Below are 25,416 nucleotides of genomic sequence, written 5' to 3' on the forward strand. Positions count from 1 at the left end.
ACTATCAAAATGATTATGAAGTACTTAAAAGGTACTTTAAACTTTAAATTATGCTATAAATGATATTACCTTAAATAAGTTTTTAATGGTCAAAAAATTGATTCTTGATATATAGAAAGGATTTAAGAATGAATCGTAGCGTCTCGAGATCCATGCAATTTCTATCCCCTCCTCTCTCGCTCTCTCTCTCACTCACTCTCTCACTCTCTCATTCGCTCTCTCACTCTCACACTCGCTCTCTCTTTCACTCTCTCACTCACTCTCTCAATCCTTCTCTCACTCTCTCTCACTCTCTCATTCACTCTCTTACTCTCTCTTTCACTCGCTCACTCGCTTTTTCACTCTCTCACTCGCTCTCTTATTCGTTCTCTCACTCTCTCTCACTCACTCTCTCACTCTCTTTCTCTCACTCTCTCTCACTCGCTCTCTCACTCTCTTTCTCTCACTCGCTCTCTCACTTTCTCTCTTACTTGCTCTCTCGTTCTCTCTCTTTCACTCGCTCACTCTCTCACTTGCTCTCTCATTCGCTCACTCTCTTACTTGCTCTCTCACTCTCTCACTCGCTCACTCACTCTCTCACTCGTCCTATCACTTGCTCACTTGTTCACTCTCTCACTCTCTCACTTGCTCTCTCACTCTCTCACTCATTCTCCCACTTGCTCACTCATTCTCCCACTTGCTCACTCACTCGCTTATTCGCTCACTTGTTGTTTCACTTGCTCTCTCACTTGCTCTCTCACTCGCTTACTCACTCACTCGCTCTCTTACTTGCTCTCTCACTCGCTCTCTCTCTTGCTCACTCGATCTCTCCCTCACTCACTCGTTCACTTGCTCGCTCACTTGCTCTCTCACTTGCTCACCCCTTCTCTCACTCGCTCTCTCACTCGCTCTCTCCCTTATTGACTTGCTCTCTCACTAGCTCACTCGCTCGCTCTCTCCCTCTCTCCCTTGCTCACTCGCTCTCTCACTCGCTCGCTCTCTCACTAGCTCACTCGCTCTCTCACTCGCTCACTCTCTCCCTCGCTCTCTCACTCGCTCGCTCTTTCCCTCACTCACTTGCTCTCTCACTCGCTCGCTCTTTCCCTCACTCACTCGCTCTTTTCCTCACTCACTCGCTCTCTCACTCGCTCGCTCTCTCCCTCTCTTCCTTACTCTCTCGCTCTCTCACTCGCTCGCTCGCTCTCTCCCTTGCTCTTTCCCTTGCTCACTCGCTCTCTCACTCGCTCGCTCTCTCACTAGCTCACTCGCTCTCTCACTCGCTCACTCTCTCCCTCGCTCTCTCACTCGCTCGCTCTTTCCCTCACTCACTCGCTCTCTCACTCGCTCGCTCTTTCCCTCACTCACTCGCTCTCTCACTCGCTCGCTCTTTCCCTCACTCACTCGCTCTTTCCCTCACTCACTCGCTCTCTCACTCGCTCGCTCTTTCCCTCACTCACTCGCTCTTTCCCTCACTCACTCGCTCTCTCACTCGCTCGCTCTTTCCCTCACTCACTCGCTCTTTCCCTCACTCACTCGCTCTCTCACTCGCTCGCTCTTTCCCTCACTCACTCGCTCTCTCACTCGCTCGCTCTCTCACTCGCTCGCTCTTTCCCTCACTCACTCGCTCTCTCACTCGCTCGCTCTCTCCCTCTCTTCCTTACTCACTCGCTCTGTCACCCGCTCGCTCGCTCTCTCCCTTGCTCTCTCCCTTGCTCACTTGCTCTCTCACTCGCCCGCTCTCTCACTAGCTCACTCGCTCTCTCACTCGCTCACTCTCTCCCTCGCTCTCTCACTCGCTCGCTCTTTCCCTCACTCACTCGCTCTCTCAATCGCTCGCTCTTTCCCTCACTCAATTCAATGAATTAGTAAAAATTGTAACATTGACATGCTCTTCATTTATTTAATGAAAGATGTGATTTTCCTACTATTTATCAAGTTATTTTTTTATCTCTTATAAGATATCTCCTTTGATTTAATAAAGATTTACCTTCATTAATTCTAAGTTCTTTTATAAGCTTCTTTTTCTTAAAGCTTGTCTCTTCATATTTAAAAGTTGATATTCCTCATTATCATCATTATCTTCAATATCTTGATTGTCTTTATTGTTGGTTCTAGAAATTATAGACACACTTTGATCTATCTTCTTTGACTTTTCATCTTGATTTATATTTTTATCATCTTCATTATCATCATTGTTTCCTTCTTTCTTTATTGAAATTCATGATATATTTAAAAATACACCATTACTTCTATTTGAATATATCTCTAAGTTCTCACAAGCATTCTTATATTCCAAAAATTCTACATCATGATTCTTGATAATTTTTTTCGTATCTAAACACAATAGCTTTTATGCTTAGTATCTTCACCATGTCCAACAACTACATATTTTGAGCCTTTTTCATTAAGTTTGGACCTCATACAATCAAGTACCTTTACATAAGCAATACATCTAAAAATCTTCATGTTTGAAACACAAGGTTTATTGCCTCTTAAAGCTTCTTATAAAGTCATTGATGTGAGTGCACTTGTATGGCACCTATTCCTTACATATATCTCATTTATAAAATTTTTTGTCCAATACTCATGTTCTAAGTTTTGTGCATAAAGTATATTCTTTGCTATCTTTATAATCGTGTAATTTGCTCTTTTAGCAACTCTATTTTTTTGTGGAATGTAAGAAGTAGAGGTTTGTCTTGCAATACCTTAAATCTTTAAAAATTCATCAAAATACTTGACATATACCTACTTCTATTGATCATGTGTAATACTTTGATCTTGCACTTATATATCTTAAATTCCTAAAACCTTCAAAAATATACATTCTTAACTTTAAAGATATAAATCTACACCTTTTTTAAAAATTCATCAATAAATGTAACAACGTACCTTATTGCTTCAATTGATGGCATTTTTATTGATTCACAAATATCAAAATATATAATTTTTAATAATTTACTAGCATATTATCATATTTTAATTATTTATAATATATAAAAATTAACTAAAATATATAATATATTTATAATTATTAATATATATTAGAGTGATTAATAGATTAATTTAAAGAAAATTAAATTAAGAAAATTTATTTTAAAGTTTATCTATTTTGATTATAGTGTTTAAATTATATAAGATTTAGATATTTAATATAAAATTTAAAGAGAAGATTGGAGCTCAAAGATGAAGATTTAAACTTCTAAAAAGCTTATTTAGAAGGATTAAAGGAAAGTATGGATAGATGAAGGCAAAAAATAAGGATCTTTATTCTTATTGGTTGAAAATCATATCCAATAGGCTCTCTAGGAGCTATCTGTGACATAACAAGGATTTTAGCAACTTCAAAAGAGGCATTTGAGAATCAAAAGCAAAGATTATAAGATTTAGGATTTAAACTATAATTTGTATACAAATTTTAGAAGGTTTGGAGTTAGAATGATGAAGTTATAGCCATTTAAAGTTAAGATGTAGTTCTTTTGAAGATGTAAGGAGTTGTATGATAGCTTTTGGAAATCAAAAGGTGTAGCCATAAGAAAGATTTCAAGACCTATGTCTTTTATAAAGAAATTTCTATATTTGGAGTTTGTATGAAGGAATTATAAAGCATTAAAGATAACACATGTAATTCAAAGGTAATACGTGAGTCATTTTATTGATAGTAATGATTAGAGCTATATCTTAAGTTTGTGGACAAATTTTTGGTTCAAATTTTTAAAAATGTATATCAAATTTTTATGGTATTTGAGTATTTAGCTTGTAAAATATGAAATTTTCATGTAGGTGTATGTAAAAGGATTTGAAGCTAGTATTAGGATTTTGACAGTATTTCAAGATCTGTAACAAATTTTTTAGTTGAAATTTGTTTAGGTAGTTGTTTAAAATATATTATTACTTCATGTAAAATTTTAGTTTTTTTCGACGGTCCGATTATAAAATATAAGTTGTTGAAGTTTGAAAAAAATTTATTTTAAGAATATATAAGAGTTTAGAATATTTTTATCATATTTTGGAGGTTCTTTGAATTTAGGACTTATATATTAATATAATTGCTTCTATACGGATAATTTTATATATAAACTTAGTGTTTATTTTTATCTTGAGTCTTCATTGAGCAATAAGTGATAGCTAGAAGATCAATGCTTTCTTAAAGCAACTCTCTATACCTTGATAATACATTACAATTCCACTTGAAAATAAAGACTTTTATTGTTTGCCTTAGATATAACCTTTACAAGTAAGTGTCATAGCATTATAGCTAAATTGACTAAGATCTAAGCCAATTACCATAGATTAGAGCTCTTTCATGCTTTTGACATTCAAATAACTAAATTGATGCCAAATTTTAAACTTATTTTGAATTTGTGAAAAATCAACAAATATTATATTTCAACTCCATTCACCTTTTTATAATTGATGAAGTATAAGTTGTCATTTTTAAGGCCTTTGGCAACATATTATCTATTCAATTTCTTCAAAAAACCTTCATTTATATTAAATTAAACTTTACAACCATATGATATAAGTTTGCTCATTGAAAGAAAGTTCTTTTTTTTATCTTTGGCATATATAAGACTTCTTTCAATCTAATCTTCTTGATTTGATCCTTGACAACAATCTCCATCTCAATAGAGCCAATTCCAATGACTTGCACCATGCCATTGTCTCTCAACTAAAACTTTGTTGTTGAAATTATTTCATAAGTATCAAATAAATATTTATATGGTATCATGTGATTAGTAGTACCTAAATCTATAATCTATTTGAACATGACAGCCATAGAGGCTTCTTCACTTGCCATGAAAGCATAATCATTTCTACTAAAGTTATGACAAGTATTATTTACATTCTTACTATCTCATGTCTTAGCTTTATAGCAATTTCTTGAAAAGTGATTTGTTTTTTTATAAATATAATCATTTTTCATATTACTTTATAAATTATCATGTTGTTGAAAATATCTACATTTCTCTTATCTTGAAAATAAGACCAAATTTTTACTTTGAAGTTTTTTTTTTTTTTTTTTTTTTTTTTTTCTTGAAAATTTCATAGATAAGTTTTAACATAATATAATTTATAGTAAGCTCTTTCATATTGATAGATTCCAAGACTACAATGAGATAGTTGTAGAAATCCAAAAGACTTATGAATAATGTCAATATGATATCCTTATCATCAATTAGCTTATCAAAAATTTGCAAGTGCTTTTACTTTATTGATATGAACCATGAGGTTATTTCCTTCTTCTATCTTTACCATTAACGACTTCCTCCTTGTTTGTAGAATGTTAGCAAGATTTCTACTCTTGTAGATGCTATAAAGAGTCTTACATGCTTTTGCTGGTCCATTGTAAGCAATTACATCTAAAAATTTTGTATTATCAATATTTATTGCAATCATCTCAAAAGCCTTCCTTTCACAATATTTATACTTCTTCTTTACCTTGACATTAATATCATCCTTAGGAGGCTCTTCACTTTTATCAATAATATTCCAAAGATCTAATGAATCTAAGAAAAGTTCTATTTTCTTCTTCTAATGGTAGAAATTGTCACCTCTAAACTTCTCAATTACTTTCAAATCCTCATTTTCACTTGAAGCCATGTTTAAGAAAGATGTATATAAAAAACGAAAAAAACAAAAAAAAAAGAAGATAGAGCTTTCAAAATCAACAAGAAGGTGTTGTTGCCTTATAAACTTAAAATACCTTCTTTGTAAGTAAACTAATGATTTCACTCTTTAATCACTCTCAACTTCACTTATAAGACTTTTTACAAGTCTTATATTCTGTCTAAATCTCTTATATAAGCTTTATTATTCTTAAATCACTTCTAATCACATATAACACTTCTTATCGTTTTAAGAGGATCTTTTAAGAATTTAAGCACATGGAAGCATAGTGTTAGTTGACCACTGATATAACTTAATATAAATTAATATAAAATTAATATTTTAAAATAATATTCTAAGATATCTAATAACCTCCAAGATCATAAATATACTTAACAACAAATAAGAAAAAAAATATATCAATAACTAGATGCAAAAATAAGACTAAAAGATATCAAATTCTAATATCAATAATAATCATAAGATCTACTCATCACAATAAGAAAGATTTTAGAAAACTTCAAAACTCACAATTAATGGTGAGTGGATCTATAACCTATTGAAGAAAAAGAACTTTAAAGTCACAATACAGAGCACCAACAAGGTTATATTTAAAGAGAGTATAAAATAAGATGACTTTCACTTCCAACACCCATTACTTATAAGTGGTGGTTGTTGCCTTAAAAGATAAATTCCACTCTTTAACTTTTATACATATGGTCATATGATCCTTTGGCATCTAACTTACTATGAGGATATTCCATGGTCCTTCAATCTTTTGGCATGTCATTAATCACAAAGGTATCTTATATTAAATACTAATTATTTTTACTTAGTCTTTGAATATTTCTTAATTAATACTTTATCTTCTTGACTTTGACTCTTGGCCCTTAATATTGTATTATATTTGTAGAATATCTTTTTTATTTATCAAGAGTCAATTCTTTGACTATTAATAATTTATCTAGGATAATATCATCTATAAGGTAACTTATTCTACTTTCACTTTTATTTATTTTAATAAGGGTTATAAGCATTCATAATATCAGTATTTCAACTAATTTTTTTTTAAAGTTTCTAAAAAATAGTTTAAAAAAATAATTAATTTATAATCTACTTATAATTTTCAATCATTTTTTTTTTATTGTAAGCTTTTTATTTTACATACAAATAAATTTTAGCCTTTCAAATTTTTTATCTAAACCATTTTTTTTTTTTTTTTTTTTATAGATTTTTTTTTCTAAACCATTTATCTTTTTATTTTTGCAAAGTCTTCTATTTTAAAGGTTGTATACAAAGTAAGAGGTAGAGCTTCCAACATCATATTGCAAGAATGTAGGATCTTTGTTAAACATGCAATGCTAAGATTTTTTCAAATATTTTGGTAGTGAGGTTAAAACATTCAAGAAAGATATGTATTCATTCTTGTAATAATCAATATTACAAAGTCGATGTTTTCTTTGATTTGAATAAAACTAAATTACTCCTGTATTTAGGATTTTTATTATCTTCGACTTCAACACCTTTTTTATTTTTTATTTTTTATTATAGGATCCTATAATATTTAAAGTACAGCAATTTATAACATCAAGGATCTGTAATTCAGTCACTACTAAACTACACCATTAAGAATCTAGGTTTTGACATCAATAATCTACTTTTTTATTTTTTTAAATATTAATTTTTTTATTTTATTTAAAAAGATAAGCATGAATTATCCTTGAACTACCTTATTTGGACCTTAGGTTGTAATAGCAAATAAATTACTCTCTAATTTCTATCTCTTTTCATTGTTATTTTATTTTATTTTATTTTACTTTTAATCTTATCTTTTTTGTCTTGTTAGAGCCTTCAATCTAGACTTTATGATAATATATTGAATAAATGTTGAAACAGTTTTACAACTCTAAATATGATGAGTCTACTTTTCTTCTCTTTAGAATAAATTATATAAGATATCTAATTTGAATACTACAACAACAATGTCACTTCAAGTTTCAACTTCCAAAGCATAATTAAAATCAATTTGGAGTATTAAGTTGGAAACTTAATTATAATATTAGCAACTCTTTGTAATATTATTATGATTACCTAAGAGTAATGCATTGGCTCTATTCTTTATTTATATAAGACTTTATATCTCAAATATCCCTCACTTTTGTAATTCTTTAGAAATATATTAAATTTTTTGTACCTAATATAATTGTTAAATATTCTTTAAATATCAAGGATTGCAATATCTCAACCATTGCAACAATATATGTTTAATAAATGATTCTTATTGACATGAGACTTTATACATCATATCTCTCTTTTATTTATATTTTTTAAAAAATATATGAGAGATTGAAGGAATGATTCCTATATTTAAATCCAATATTCTATTATATAGTTATATTCTCTCTTTTAAACACTTAGAAGGGCCTAATCCAACACAAAAGGCGTCTTCTATTCTTCCTTCAAATTTGGTTTTTTTAGACACTATAAATTATCACCAAATTCAATTGCAATAAGTACAAATTATTTCACTTATTTCTTTTTTTGAATTAGCATATTGCAACTATCATAGAACTTTCACTTCTATGCAATTATTTTTTCTTTATAATTTATCTTATATCAATAATTATTTTTTTGTAATAATCAAATGCTTAGAATTTGAAGTTTTGATAGATGTAAGATTCTTTATTTTAGAGACCTTCCAAATCCACCTCTCTTTGTTGACCTAATAAACTTATATTTTTAATTTCAACTATACTTGAAATGATTGTTCATTCTTATTTTAATATTTTATTTTACAAATTTATCCTTTGTTGCTTGAACATTTCAGAACCTAGTTTGATGCCTTGATACCAAATTGATTCAAGATAGTTCTTTGATTTGGGCCAATTTCTTATTCCAACTCTTTATTATTCTTATTATTTTTATGGAATTCTTATTTTTTTAAATTTCTAATTTCTCTTATATATTTTAATTATTTTAGTTCCACCAAATCTAATCTTCTTTGCTAGATTATTGTATGCTTTTAAACTACTTTAGTAACTACTCTATTTCTAGTATAAAAATCAATATTTTACAATTTTTATCTAAAATCCATCAAGGAAATTAATAATAAGAAATAAAATCTGATATTTTAAATTCATTATATAAAAAAAACTAAAAAAAACTAATACTAAATTACAATAGAATTTAATGTACATAAAAAAATTAATCTAGCTAATGTCTATAATTATAAAAAAAAACTTTGAAATTTAAGATATTTTTGGATTACATTTAATAGATGGAGGCAATACTTTAATACATATAAATTACAAAGATTGTGATTGGTAGATGATATTGGTGTGCAACATTTTGCTACATCAAATGATTTTTTTAATAATAATAAGGAATGAAATTTAAGTGGATAGAAATGACAAATTCAGCAGATAGAAGTTCTTTTAATAGAAAAAAACTCTATTTGCACTTTTATTTGAAAGATTGTCAATATTAAGGGGTAATGCCTTTTTAATACAAAGGTGATGTCATGCTACCATGTTCCTATTTATATATTAAAGGTATAGTTTATACTTAGAATATATATATAAGAAATAAGTATGAATTTATTTGAATAGGTAAAATTATTAAATTTCTTTAATTAAATAATATATGTTTAAATTTTTATAAAATAATAAATTATTAATTCCACTAAATTTTTTAAAATTTAAAGTTTATTTAAAATAGGGCATCTAAAGCAATTCAATTTTATTAAAGACATGCTTGTAAAAAAAGAAAAAAAAAAAAGAAAAAGTGATTCAAATATTTTTGTGTGTTTTTATTTTTATTTATAATCTAAATTATAAATAATTTTTTCTTGTATTTTTATTTTTATTTTAAAAAATTATATTTATGTTAGATATAAATATACATAACTAAAATTATAATAAACTAGTCATATTTTAATTCAATTTAAATAATATAAAAAAAATTTATAATAAAAAATTTTAAATACTTATATAAAATAAAAAATTTATTGATTAAAATCATGATCTTAGAAAATAAATTAAACTCAATTTATGAAAATGAATATATTTTTTGTAGATAAAAAAATATTATAATATTTCTTTATGAGAAATATAAGAAAGAACCTCATATCTATTTAATTATTTATGTAAAACAATTAAATATTAATTAATTAAAATTAATAATAATATTTTTAAAAATAAATAAGATAAAAATAGATTTAAATTAGAATTATAAAATATTATAAGGATATTTATAATTTATTCAAAATTTATTAAGAAACTTATAGTATTTGTTTAAATAAAATTTTAAGACTTTGGCAAAAATAATTTTACTGCCTTAGGAGGCCATTTCAAAAGAATTGAAAAAGATTTGAAGATCTTTCAAACTTCTCAAACTAAATGGATATTTTTAAATATTATAATGAAGTAAAAAATATAAAAATAATTTTATTAATATTAAATAGAAGAACCAATAGTTAAGATAATATTTGTAGAAAAAATAGTGTACATGTCTCATATGGGTTGTAGCACCTTACATCTAGGTAGGATAATAAGATTGAGGTCTTATGGCTTTTCTAAAACATCCATATATATTATTAATGAGCCTTGGTGATACTCAAATCTTTGATCTTTTAAGTAATTTATTATTGAGATAAAATATATTTACTTAATTTTTTTATTATTTATCTTTTAAAAAAATAATTATTATGACTTAAATATAATAACTTAGATTTTAATTTTTTTATGTTATTAAAAATATTAAAAATTATCTATCTAAAAATATGCTTTTAACTTTAATTTTAATTTTTGATTAGACAAAAATCCAATGAACAAAGTGTGATTAGTTTTTGGAGTGTGTAACTACTTGATTACATTTTTTTCACTTGTTTCTTATTTATTCTTATTTATTTTTATTATTTGCTATTTTTACTTCACACCACCAATTAAAAGAAATTCTGAATGTAGACCATCTTGTAATTTGGATTGAAGGATAAATATGACACTCACTATTCCTATTAACATTCAAACTAGACATTGTATGATTGTATACCTATAACAACTTAGTTTAATTCTATTAGCTACATTAGAGACTATTAAGACTTAAAGAAAAGAATATTTAATAATACTTGTCATTTATGCTTTGAGCATGATTTCATAATACTCTAAGAATTGAAGCAATTTATAGATTTGGTTGAAAAATATTGTAAAAATGATTGAATACATTGGTGTTGTAATCAATGTTCACATCTTATGTTCCTTACAACAACTTCTATTAATTTGCATTAGAAAGCCTTTTCACTCAATCTTTTGATTTAGATTGAATTATTATCAATGATTTCTTAAATAATATATATACTTATCTAAAGAGCATCAAATTTAATTAATTTTATATGTTGGGTTGTAAATCTTTGAGTTTCACTTAATCCTTCTAAATACTCTAATTTTTTCTTCAAAGATTAGGAAGTATCCAATCTTTTGTCAATGATAATGCATAAAGATGGGATTTCAAACTCTATAGGTAGAATGGCTTCTACTCTATATACCAAAAAAATAAAAAATAAAAATGTAGTCCTTGTAAAAACTTTGTAAGTAGTTTGATAAGGCCGAATAGTACATGTAAGTTTAAGAACCCAATCATATTTAGAATTTATGTCAACATCCAAAAGTTTTTTTTGATCAAACTTAGTAAAAATCGAATGTTCTTTTCTAGGTTCGCCTTTGAACAACATCCTGAGAGAACTCTATATTCATCCCTTGGTAAACAGGCAGGTTGTTGTTATCAGCAACTTAGTGGAAAATAGATCAAGATTATTGTGCCCTTAGTTCGTTCGAATTAGATCACTACCCACTTTGAAAGTACGGTTCGATCGGCATGACCTGCTTCTCTACTGCCCTTCACCAGGTCTTCCAGCCCCTTCAACTTGCGTTTCGAGTAGGATCACCTCGGCTGTTACAGTGGAATCTGCTATTACTGGATCTTCGTCAAATTTTCGCTTGAAACAACGAAGATAGGGCGAGCAGTAAGAGTTTGTGCCGCCCGCTTTTCTGAATCTGACTTTACTTTAGCATTCAAGGAAGCTATAAATCTCTTAATTGAGCCTGCAGTTGAATCTGCTTTCAACACCGAATCTAGATAAAGAGGGAAGAAATGAGTACACTCTGATCAACTCTGGAGACATGATGGTGTTACTAGACCAGCTTCGAAGCAAACACGAGTTGCATATCAAGCTGGGACCCGCAGAAGGATCAGATAAGCACTTGAGGCTGCAAATGAGAAGAGAAATTGTTTGGCCCAAGTTATCAGGCAGCAACAACCGTGAGCGCTTGGAATCCCACCAGCTCATTGAGACTAATTGTTGCTTAGATTATCTACGCAGTGCTGGGAAGCGGTGGATTGAGTAAATTGACAGAGTAGCATATTGCCTATATTCCAAAAGTGAATCTATGATGACACAAGTTGTGGAGATGGAGAATCCTGGTTTGATTCTAAGTTGATCGATAATAAGGACGATGATCAGGGAAAGATAAGTCTGTTCCGTCGAATTGTCACTGCTTCGCAAACAATAAGAGTGCTCATAACTACTCACTTACGTGAGTTGGGATGACCGCTTGTAATTGATCCGAAAATATGACAAACTGAGGAAGAAACCGAAAGGTGTGAGCGTTGAGAAAGAGTCGATATTGATACTATATCCACTGTAAACCGCTTCAGTCTCTTGATGAACGGCTTTCTGACGAGGAGCTGGAGGTAACCCCCTGGCTGTAAAGATCCCTTAATTCTCGCCAAGAAAACTGTGTTCAGTGTGAAAGAAGTGGAAGCGCTACCTGAGCTCTTCATGAAGATCAGCAACTCGGTTACTGACGATGGCAATATACACAAAGAAGCGTTTCAATTAGTGGTGTTCGGGAACAGTGAGAAAGAATTGTGTGTAGCTCGGGGATTTTACTTCTTTGACTAAAACAATATGGTGTAATTAAGGCTGGAAAATTCGTGCACCCTTAGAGCGTGTTCTATTCAAAGGCTCGTGTTGAAGACAAAATTCAATTTACACCCAAATTGCACAATCTACACCAAAAAGGTTGCACAGAACACAAAAAAAAAGTGAAGGAGATGCTGGATACAATCCAATACGAATCGACAGACATTATAAAGGCTATTTTACATATAACAATTTTAGAGGCTGGGGGGAAGATTGTTGGTTGTATTGTTGAAGAAGAGAGGGCTACAAGCAGAAGCAAGGACCAGCAAGAAACAAGTGGCCCAAATCACTCCTACTTTAAATTAAAGTAGGAGATTGGTGAATAGCTGAGCGGATTTTAGAATTTTGCTTCTATTTGATAAGAAAAATTAACTTCAAATTTTTGTGTTTGTTGCTAACTTAGTTTTTGAGAAGTTTATAAAATTTAAACAAGATCAATGGTTTAGTCAATAGATATTGAGGTTCTAAATTGTACTAGGGTTATGCTGAATTGATTAGATTTTGGGTTAGGATTTGGTTACAGATAAGGATTACATTAGGATTTAGAATTTGATTAAGATTTGGTTAGGATTTAAGGTTAGACTAAGTTTTAAGATTTGGATTAGGATTTGCTTAGGATTTAGGATTTAGGATTTTTTTAGGATTTAGGGATTTAGAATTTATTTAGGATTTAGAATTTGGCTTTGAATTTGATTGAAGTTCATTAGAATTTCAACTAGAATTAAATTAAAACTTCATTGGGATATATTTAAGATATATTTGTGATTATTCTAATATTTTTTTAGGATTTTTTAAAGATTCTTTTAAGGTTTACTATATATTTTTTTTGAATTCTTTTAAGATTTTTTATTGTTTCTTTTGTAATTTCTTTTTGGTTTCTTTTAAATTTGATTAAAGCTTTCTTAGTATTATTAAGGTTTAATTAAAGTTTATTTAATATTCTATTAGAATTAAGATTTTATTGTCGTAATTTCTATTTTATCTTCTTTAGCCACGTATTCGGTGCATTCTTGAGCAAGATTTCATGTAATATGACAATGGACTTGGATTATCTCTAAGATCTAGGACTCTTTCAATCTATAGTTATATGATCCAATTCCATCACAATTTAAGATAGTGTAAATCAGAATAAAATTAAATAAACCTAAATAAAATAAAACATGAAAAGCAAAACAGAGCAAAGGACAATATAATAGAATTGAACAAAAAAGTACAAAACTAAACTTTATATACCTGACCTAATATTCAAATGGCCTTGGCTAATTCTATTTATACTTTGTCCAATCATCTTCTAACTTTTTAGAATGTTTCTTACAGTGAGTCCCACCTAAATAATCATCCTAAGCTCTTTCTAAAATATTCTATAGTGGATCCTATATAAACCACTAACCTAGCCTTAATTCTAGAAACTTCTAAAAACTTCTAAAAACTTTTTAATCATGGCTTGAACTACCTATATCTATGCTTTGATAATACAAATATCTTATCCATACCTTGTTATAATTAATCTCATTCTATTAATAAAAAATGTCCTTGTGTTGCTCCCTATGGTATCTCCAAATTATTTCTTAATAGTGGATGAGGTTCTATGTAAGTTCCTACATTGTATCATGGATAGAATAATCTTTCTAGAGGACTTTATACTAAAGTTGTGGGCATCCATTGCCATGATGATGGTAACAATGCTCCAAAATGTTGTCTACTTCATACTCTTTTTGATCATCAATTACAACCAATAATCGTGGTAGTAGTTGATATTGATTTGAAAAGTGCCTTAGTTTAGTATAAAACTCCTTGAATTACAAAACATGGAAGATTAGATATATCCAAATATATGGCAGAAGCTCAAGGTGGTATGCAACATCAAAAATTACTATAAAAATGTGAAAAGATCCAAGCTACCAAAATGCCAACTTATGGATTTGGGTTGATATAGCAAGTAGAAAATTGATATTGGAGAGTAACACCTAGTCACCCTTCTAAAAGATCTTATGTTATCAATGATTATTTACATACTACTTCTATCAATTTTATGCAATAAAAAAGCAATGCCATACTTCTTACAAGGCCATTATAAACCAATATATAAACTCCTCCATTGTTGGATTGTTGGTATTAATGAGACAATAGAGAATTGTTGGCATAATTGAATGCTGATTAATATCAAAGAAGAATAGTGAATGATACTTATCATTGTAAGTAAATTCCAAGTGCATCAAATATTCATCTTAATCATTATAATGAATCGCCATGAATACTTATAGCATATTCTCTAAAGTTTAATTTATAGGTTTTGTTTGTCTATCTGTTTGAAGATGGACGGTTATGGATATGGCAAATTATGTGTCTAATAGCTTAAACAAAGCTTTCCAAAAACTTTTTGCAAAGCATGGATTTTGATTTGAAACAATGATACAAGATAATTATGATTGTCATTTTACTTATTCTACAATTTCTTTCAGAATAAACCTGTATAGGAGAATTCGAACACAGAAAAAGACTAAGTGCATGAGCTTTACTTGTTAGAATCACACAATTAACTATATTTCGAACCACTAAAACACCAAGAAATACTATAATGCTTCTTTTTAGTAACAATATTCCTTTATCAACTGATAACAATAGTGTGTAACCTTGCACTCTTAAAAGACTGCTCAATATTCATAAATTCCATCCAACACCAGGAATAACAGACTTCACTCCAACCAATCTGGATTCATAGAATTTCTGTAATTACAGACTTCCTCTGTCAAAACACACACACAACTTTCAATAAAAAAAAATCATAATCTTCCATTCATAATCAATCTTCCAATAACTTCTCATATAATTCAATTACTCAATACTTCAATTACATAATTAATAACTCTTAAATCAATCTCTGATTTATTCCACAGACTCACTTTTCAGTATTCAAAAACTATCCATTATTCTTCAACAATAAAGAAAACAAAGAAACAAAGAGGTAGCACCAAGCTTAACCTTGGCTCATGACTATCACAGTCTGGCCCTCCAACCAACTTTTACAACTCTTATATAATTACTCTTGATTTCCAGATGCTAATCGTAATCCTATAATTAACTAATTTTAATAACTAAATCAATCATCCGTCTTCCTGAATTGACTATTCTATAGACTATTAGTCTATTTTACCAATATCTTACAAAAGTAAACTAATATCTATTCTACATAGCCCCACTCCTATCTGTACAACATCCTCGCAAACAAACAATTGATTCCTATCTAAAAACTATTTAACAAAACTCTACTAAGTTACTAGTTCTTTTGGCCCATCCAATTAATCATTTTGTTGTATTATCTAATGTGGGTTCCATCAATTTTGGTTCTAAATTCAAATCTTCTTTCTCTTCCAATCTGTCTATCGACTACTTCCTCAACTGGTTTGATAGATCTTCATTATACTCACCCAATTCATGGACTTGAGCCTCTAGTTTTAAGATCTGGACATCCCAAAGTTTCAACTAATGTTGCTGCTGATTCATCCATTCTCGAACTTCTTTAATTGACACTTATGATTGGCTTTTCACTGTTAACTCTTTTATCAATTTTGTCACCTCATCTTGTAAAACTTTGATTTTAGACCTCAACTTCTCCGTTTCATATCTGGATCGGTCACTCAATGCTTCTTTCTCTTTCGTCAATAACTCTGCTTTGTCTCCTTCTGCCTGCAACTGGCATTTGAATTTCTTCCGTTCTAAATCCCATGTTTTACAATTCTGGATCAATTCGTCCCATTGTCCTTCCACAATCCATAAGATGTGTTCTTTTTCTTTCATCCAAGACTCATATGGGTGAATCCATTTCCGCTCCAATACCAGCTTCGATTCTCCAATTTCTTTTAGAGTATCCATTCTTGCTCTTCAATTCTTCGGTTTTGCTCTGATGTCACCTTCTTACTATCCTCTAAATCCCGTTTGCTAATGCCCTCTTTGTCCGTAGTTCTCTTTCCACTTTCAATTACTATGATGCTCTCTCTGTCAAACTCTTAACTAAAACTCCTACGCTCAAAAATGCAAGGAGTACAAGAAATGGCAATCCAACCAACCCAAAACAACACCATAAAATGACTTTAATTGGTGCTCCATTCCTATTCACTTACTACTTAGTGATAATGACAACAGGTTACCCAGACTGTCCGTGAAAGGTAATAGAAAGTAATCTTTCTTGGTGGCCACATTAAGTTTCCAGAAATCCTGACAAATTCGGATTTTTTCGTTCTTTTTTGATACCATGACGATTGGAGAAATTCACTCACTATTCAATACTAGGTAAATAAAATCAAGTGCAAGAAGCTTATTCAATTTTTCCTTCACCATGAGGGAATATTTAGGATTAAGGCGATGTTGTCTTTGTTGTACCGGTTTAGCATTCTCTTCTAAAAGGATATGATGCTCACAAACTTCAGCAGAGATACCTTTTAGATCATCATAAGTCCAAGCAAAAGTGGATTTATGATGCAAGAAAAATTTTGTCTAATAGATCAACTCCTGTTTCTTAATACCTTCGTAGACCTTAATTGTCCAAGGCTCTGTTGTGATTGCCAAGTTGATAGTTTGACATAAAGGTACACCAGTAATATTCTATTTCAATCCCCGCGCAGGTTGAAAATTAGTCGGTAAGTCCAACATGTGCAAAGTACTGAATCCTGTGTCTAGGGCACTAATATGGTGTACATCATACTTGATCATCCAATCAATACTAATATAATCAAAGCTTTTCGAATCTGTCGGATATATCAAGTATTCCCCCGGACTTCCACATTGGTACACCACTTCAGGGTGTTGCGCTGCCTCTACGAGTGCCTCCATAATTGATGCGACTACATGATCATCATAGCTAAGCTCATCATCCAACGTCAATTCATATGCTGGTAATTGAGATTCTCCGTGATAGTGTATTGAGTACATTTGTAATACCATTTTATCTCCACCCTTGCCAATTATCAAAGTACCACAACCCCAATCGTTTTTGGCCTTCGCATGTTAAAACTAGGGTCATCTCAATAAAATTGGATATGATAAAGTCAAACATTATAGCCAAAAGATGATATAGTCGATTTCATATGCTATATCAGTAATTTTAGTTTGAACACTCCATAAAATATCCATTGATTTAACCCAGCTATGATTTGCCATCCGTAATACCAATGTCGTGGGTACTAAGTGTTCCAAATCTAAAGCATCCATTGTATTAGCATTCATTAAATTGATGCTGGAACCACCATCCACCTGAACGCCCGAGATTATAACACTGTCAATCGAAACATCAATGGTTGGTGCATTTGGGTCAGGGTTCAAACTGACTTTACAAACTTCCTTATTACGTTGTCTATGTCATGTTAACGATGAATTCAATGTAAAACGGTACTCTGGTGCGACTGCTAGAAGTTGCTTCATAGAAATAGAAGGTCGAATAGCATCCAAATCCCTCAAAATGTCATAGGGTTTCATATTTAGGGTAATACCCAATGCCCTCTTTTTTTTCATTGGTTTGAGTTTAACTCTGTGATGTAAGATATTCTTCCGCCCTGGATTCGGAATTGAAGCAGAAGATGGAGCTTCTTTGGAATTCATGTCTTTGAGAGGATCTTTCAATGGAAAGGACGTTTTCCAGAATGGCATAAAGAATGGAACAGCTTGAAATGGAATCGAAGCCTCCCATTATCGGGACATCATTGGGTTGTCCAACCGAGTCAGGTCTCATACTAGGTAAGAGGTCTATTTCAGGACCTGGATTAGATGGGCCCCGTAATTGGATCCAATTGGCCCCTTTGCTTCAGGATCAATCTAAATGTTGAATTGGTCCTTTTCTTTTTTGCTGACTCTTGGTAAGAATGGCTTGGACACATTCTACTCGATTTACTAGAGAATCTTTAGGACCTTGATTTATCTCTTCCATTTTTCTTTGATTTTGAATTTGCTGATCCTAATTATTGAAATTGAATGGAGCATTACATTGCTGATAAGTATGCCCCGACTACTTGTAATTCACACAAATATAATTGACACCGACTTTGGGATTGGGACATTCACTCAAATAATGACCAATTTGTCTGCAACAAAAACAACAAAGTGGTCTTCTTGTACCCCCCATCAAGCATATTGGGTGTCTCTACTAGTATATACCTACTAGGCTTGTTCCTTGTAGGATTAGAAAATGATCCTGGTTGTGCCATTGGAATGGAAGGTACTTGATTTGATGACGCCGGTGGAGCATATTACTGATACCTCTACTACTCCTTTCCATATTTCTGAGGTTTGATAGAGATCCCTGATTAAAATTGGAACTTTGAAAGTTATTGAATGCTCAATTTTGTCAATTAGATCAATTTCCATTCCATCCAAACATATTTCTCGATTGAACTTGATTGACGCCCCACCGAGTTGGTGGGATCATGGTCCGACATCGAATTGTTGTTGCCTTTGCAAATTCCAACAATTAGTTGGTAAGTACTTTCCTCCGTAAAATATACATTGATCCATCATTTGTCAGGATGAAGGGCATTCTATTACCAAATGATCATGGCCCTTATAATTACTACACCAAACATTGGTCCTAGTATTGGTAGGCTTTAGCCTCTTCTCCTTATCCTTGACCATATTGACGGCCATTTCCTCCATTTTCTTTGTCAGGTTCAACAACAAGGCTTCATTGGAATCTTTTGGGATTGATATTATTGGTAACTCTGCCGCTTGTTGTTGATATGGAAAATATGGAGCATACGCTGTTGTCATGTTCGGTGGCATAGCTTGCAATGGAGTGACATTAATTGGCCCTTGAATATTGGTACTGAATTGGCCCCTATATCTAACATCCATGGATAAGCACCCATTCGATTCGCTCAAGTCGATTTTGATAACCGCCTTAAACCGGAATCATCGTAGCTCCCAAGTTAAAAACCGATCATAATGGCATTCCTCCCAAACCTTGGCTCTATTAAGGACGAAGACACCGTAATGGGCTGAGCCTTCCTTAACAAACATTTTTAACTCTGGTGGTTGCAAACCATTGATTAATATGGATAAGATAAATACCTTCAAAATTTGGTGATTCGGCCACTTATTGAGATATCAACCACCCGGCCATAATATGATTCCACCGCCTCCCTAGGATCATTTTCATTGCTCATTAACCTCTCTCGAAGACGATCCTATAACCTATTGGTCAAAAATGGGTTAAAAATGCATTCTTCAATGCTTCCCAATTGAGAAATTGACCCACTAGTTGATGGTTGTACCATTCAAATACCATGTTCTTTAAGGTTGCTGACAACTATCATAACCAAATATCTTTGATTCTTCCATTATTGGCTACATATGCTGTCAAAAACTAAGACAAATGTTGATCGTGATCCGCACCGAAAAGCTCCTAAAAGTAGGTAATGGAGCCACGTTGGTTGTGCAATCGTCCATGTCATCCATTTAGACTACTATTGGAACTGCTGGACTGCTCATCGTTATTGAAGAGGACAATGTGCCACTTAATCACTTATTAAAATTACCACTGTCTTCTCCAATTCTCTTTTTCAAACTTTTTAACCTCCTCAATTTACTATTATTATCCTTGAATAAGTTTCTTGGTTGAATTGGAGGTGAAAACGATGGATTTTGAAATATGTTGAATTGGCCTTTATTGGCAAGCAATTTATGCCATTCTATGGTACTAGTTTTTATAGAATCGATAGTTTCCGCTATTGAGAAGGTATCCAACAGAGTATCCAATTCTTCTATATTTCCTCTACTTGCAGTTAACGAGCTCATGAGATACGCTGGACTATTGATAAAATTTCTTGTGAGTGCTCTTGGTAATTTTTTTTAACGGTATATATGTCTGAAATATTAGAGATCGGTCACTTCCTCGGGTATGCTCGGATATGTGGACAGCATGCAACCATGGCTTAATCCAACTTTATCGGTGCTTCCTTTTAATTTACATTCTTACTGCTTTACAACGATTTTCTTGCTTGTGCTCTCTTTTATCTTTCTTTTGAGTAGCATGTTTTTTTATTGCAAAGTTCTCATTCTTAATAATCATAATTTTTTATTATATAGTACTAAATTTGCTTTCTATTTTCCATCTACTCATCCGGCGCTTAATTCCTAACACTCAATGCTATTGTCAATCCTTGACAAAGGGCGCCAAAATGCGATTGTCATTTAACTTATTCTACAATTTCTTTCGTAATAAACCTATATAGGAGAATTTGAACACAGAGAAAGATTAAGTGTATGAGCTTTACTTCTTAGGGTCACACAATTAACTATATTTCGAACCACTAAAACACTAAGAAACACTACAATACTTCTTTCTAGTAACAATACTCTTTCAACAATCGATAACAACAAGTGCAGTGCACCTCGCACTCTTAAAAGATCGCTCAAAACTCATAAATTCTATCCAATACTAGAATTAAAGACTTCACTCCAACCAACTGGATTCACAGAATTTCTATAATCACAGACTTCCTCTGTCAAAACACACACACAACTCTCAATAAACAAAAATCATAATCTTCCATTCATAATCAATCTCCCAATAACTTCTTATATAATTCAATCACTCAGTATTCCAATTACATAATCAATAACTCATAAATCAATCTCCGATTTATTCCACGACTCACTTTTCAAGATTCAAAACTATCCATTATTCTTCAACAACAAAGAAAACAAAGAAACAAAGAGTAGCACCAAGCTTAACCTCGGTTCACGACTATCACACCGCCCCCAACCAACTTCTACAACTCCTATATAATTACTCCTAATTTTTAGATCCTAATCGTAATCCTATAATTAACCACTTTTAATAACTAAATCAATCATCCATCTTCTTGAATTGACTATTCTATAGACTATTAGTCTATTTTACCAATATCTTACAAAAACAAACTAATATCTATTCTACAGTAATCCATGGTGAAAAAAAATGGTATCAAAGAAGATCCATACAAGTCTTAGAACATCAATATCGTAAGACACTACAACCAAGTGAAGTTGCTTCAAGAAAGTCGATCGAGATAGACAACAATTGTGGTGTGATTATGAAGCGTCATGGCAAACACATAATGAGATTTATATTCACTAACTCCCAACGTGTCATAGATAGTGGAATTAGCTATAATAGTTTTGGAAATGTTGTGTTGTGTATTTTTTATATAAGTAAGATTCATAGGAGTACATAAAAGTTCAAACATCACAGCCTAAACTTACTCCAAATTATGTCCTTCACATCCATTCTAGAGTCCGTCACGTATTAGATGTCTAAATATTGAAATATCATATTCTTCTTGAAATATCCAAGTTTAAAATATAGTATTGTCGATACATAAATCCACTTCTTGAAATAGAATAAGCCATCACCAACATGGTAAACTTGATATTGCTTATCGCTTACCTTTAGTCGATCAATAATCATCTTAAAATAAATATCTCAATGCATAGCTTCTTTCTATTTTGTTCTTTTGATTAGGTTTGAAATGATATTATTAATAGTAGCAATTTCTATCTAGTCCTTTGATTTGGGCTTTAAATCTAGTCTACACAATAAAGTATTTGGCATAGTATACGTCAGTCTTTTATTATATTCAAGCTAAATATCAAAAAAATTACAATTGTTCTTTTCAATGATGATGTTTTAATTTTATATTTTTTAATTATAAAGTATGTAATAGTAACTAATGATCAATCTAAACAATCAGTAGCTTCACTAACAAATAATGTCACCATATTTTTGTAGTATATACAATTGCTAGTTGCTGTAGCTCACATGCAAAGTAATTGCACTCTATCCTTTTAAGCTTGTATAATTCATATGTCATAGATTGAAGGCTCCTACCAAAGTCTTATTAAAAGACTGCTAATAGCAAAATCAAAAGCATCAATTTCAAATGTACAAGGTTGGGATCATATGATTGAAATATTAAAGCAGTACTGAGTGCCTTTTTTAACTTATCAAAGGTTTTTTTTTGCTTTAGTTTCAATTCAAATGAAGCATCTTTTTCAAATAGGCTTATTAACAAGGCAAAAATATGTACAAATTACCAAAAAAAATGATGATAATATCCAGTAAGGCTTAAAAATGACCAAACTTCAGAAGTATCCTTAGCAGTTGGACAATCCTCTAATGCTTTCATCTTATCTTGTTCCATAAGCATGTCTTTGGAAGACACAACATGTCTAAAAAATGTGACCTCTGACCTCCAAAGTTCATACTTTGATTACTTGCAATAGAAGTGATTATCTTATAGCTGGCACATCATTTTTTGTAGATATTGTTCATGCTTCTCAAGGATTTTATTGTAGACTAGGATATCATTGATGAAGATAACTATGTACTTATTCAAAAGGTCTTGAAATAATTTATTCATGTGCTCCATGAAAGAGACTGGAACATTGGCGGGGCCAAAATATAAAATAAGCCATTCAAAATGTCCATAATGCATATGAAAGGCCATCTTTTTTATATCCTCTTTTGTAATAGGTATATGCCAGTAGCCATTCCAAAGGTCTAATTTGCTAAAGATGATTGCACCTTAAAATTGATTAAGAAGATCATCCATATATGAAAGTAGATATACATTCTGAATAATTTGCTTTTGATGCCTTGATAATCTACCATCTTTTTTGGATCCAAAGAGTACAAGTGACCTCTATAGTGATGTGCTTTTCCAAATGAGCTCTTTTTTTAAGAATTCGTCTAATGTCTTTTAGAGCTCTTTAAGTTTATTTAAGTACTAGATAATAAATTAGCCAACTTATCAATTTGGTCCTAAGTAATATTTCTATTTGAAAGGAGTACCTTGATCAAGTGACATGTTACTAAGTAAGTCAATTAGAAAGACATTTTGATATTGACATGACTTACTTTGCTTGTTTTACTTCTTTGACTATCTTTTTTAGTATTGAAGCAAGATTTTGAACTATCAATTGGTTATTTTTTATTTGCTTCTTCATAAAAGTCATTTGTATAAAGAAGCTTTTATCCATAGATCATTTTTTTATCTCACTCAATGTGGAGGTACGAAGAGTCATATTGTGTTTACCATCTTTGAAAGAGATCGTCCTTGCATAGCCAATCAATTTGCTTATTTTCTACCTCTAGCCATGGCATACTAAGCATAACATCATATCTAAGCTTTGTTACTCTGAACTTCTTTCTTAAGGCATAGGTGTCATTCAACCTTAAGGTTTCTTCTTCACATGTCTCATTTAATATGTTCTCTCAATCATCTACTAGGTATATATACTCTCTTTTGATAATCTTAATTTTAATCTTAAATTGATTGACAATCCTAATCAAGATGTAATTTTTTGTAGAGTTGCAATCCACATTAATCGAACATAGTGTCTTCTTAGTCAACTCGTTAGACACATTAATTGACCCTTTTGATAGTTGTCTAAGGCCATGTTATTTTTCTTTGAGAAACAACAACTATTCCTAATATTGGCCTTTGATATCTTTACTAAGAAGCCATGTTTTCCTACTCTATTTCATTATTGACTTGGTGAGTCTCAAGATTGTGAACCTATCTTTATTTGTTGGTGTTTAAATTTTGACGTTTTGAACAACTCCCGATTTGATGGACTACCTCTTGATAATAGAAATATAATTCCTTCTATTCCAATATTTGACAACTTTGTGATATCAATGATCCTTGTAAGGCATCAATCTCCATCAACATTGATTGTTGTGCCATAGTATTAGAAAGTGGCATAGGACTTTATGCTATATGTCATACTCTACTATTTTTGAAATCTATAGCATTCACCTTCTCTCGCAATCCTAATTGCATCCTTAAATATTTGTAGATTCTTTAATTCTACCTCTTGGTAGATCACATATTTCAACCTTCATACAAATTGATCCATCATCTCTAATTCTAAAACATTGTCAATTTAGAGATATTGGAACTTAAATCGAGAGATATAATCTTGTATTAATCTAGATTGTATAAGATTAGTCAATTGATTGTATACTATCTTTTCTACATTGATGGACCAAAATTGACTCTTAAACTCGGTCTCAAATTCCTCCTAGTTACAAAATCCACCTTGAGCTTCATATTGCCACCAAATAGGTGCTACACCTTTCAAATAGTTGGGAGCATATATAATTCCTTTGGTGGTATTTGCTTCAAATAATTGGAGGTATTATTGCATGATGAAGAGACATTGGCATATATCTTCTTGCCTTGAAGTCCCAGAGTATATATCGGATTATTTCATTTTAGCCTAGTGATATCAACTTCTTTATTCTAAAGACTTTTATTTGTCTTTGCAGAGTAGCTATCTAGCTTAAGAGGTATTATATCCGAGTCTCGATTTGAGATTTCTTTATTATATCTCCTATGTTGCAATTTTATTATTGAACTCGCTACTATAATGCCTTCTTTTGTTTCAATTGATTTCTTAAAAATAGCTTGTGATAGCTCCAAAATAATATCCAATGTGACTATAACTAGATGGTGGCTATTAACACACTACAAAAGAACAAACTAACATTTGCTCTAATATCAATAAAATGAGACTAGATTATTTCTAAGATTTAATACCCTTTTAATTTATAGCAATATAAATCCGGCTACAATATAAGAGAACATAAATTAAAACAAAATTGAACAAAACTAAATAAAATGGAACATGAAAGGTAAAATAGAACAAAAGAGAATTGAAAAGAAAAGTACAAAACCAAACTTTACTAAGAAAAAAGAACCAAAGCCATACCTAATCGAATATCCAAATAGCCTTAATCAGTCCTATTTATACTTTATTCAACCATCTTGGAACTTTCTAGAATATTTCTAATGGTGGATTCCACTTAGATAACCATT

At 31.1% G+C, this 25,416-nt stretch overlaps 1 pseudogene; it reads left to right on the forward strand.

Annotated features, from left to right (window-relative positions):
* The first annotated feature begins 11,457 nt into the window (after positions 1 to 11,457).
* On the forward strand, positions 11,458 to 12,877 carry LOC149989859 (calcineurin B-like protein 4; annotated as a pseudogene).
* The last annotated feature ends 12,539 nt before the right edge of the window (positions 12,878 to 25,416 follow it).

This window comes from Physcomitrium patens, chromosome 1, assembly GCF_059467195.1.
Source record: "Physcomitrium patens ecotype Gransden chromosome 1, ASM5946719v1, whole genome shotgun sequence".
NCBI classification, from domain to species: domain Eukaryota; kingdom Viridiplantae; phylum Streptophyta; class Bryopsida; order Funariales; family Funariaceae; genus Physcomitrium; species Physcomitrium patens.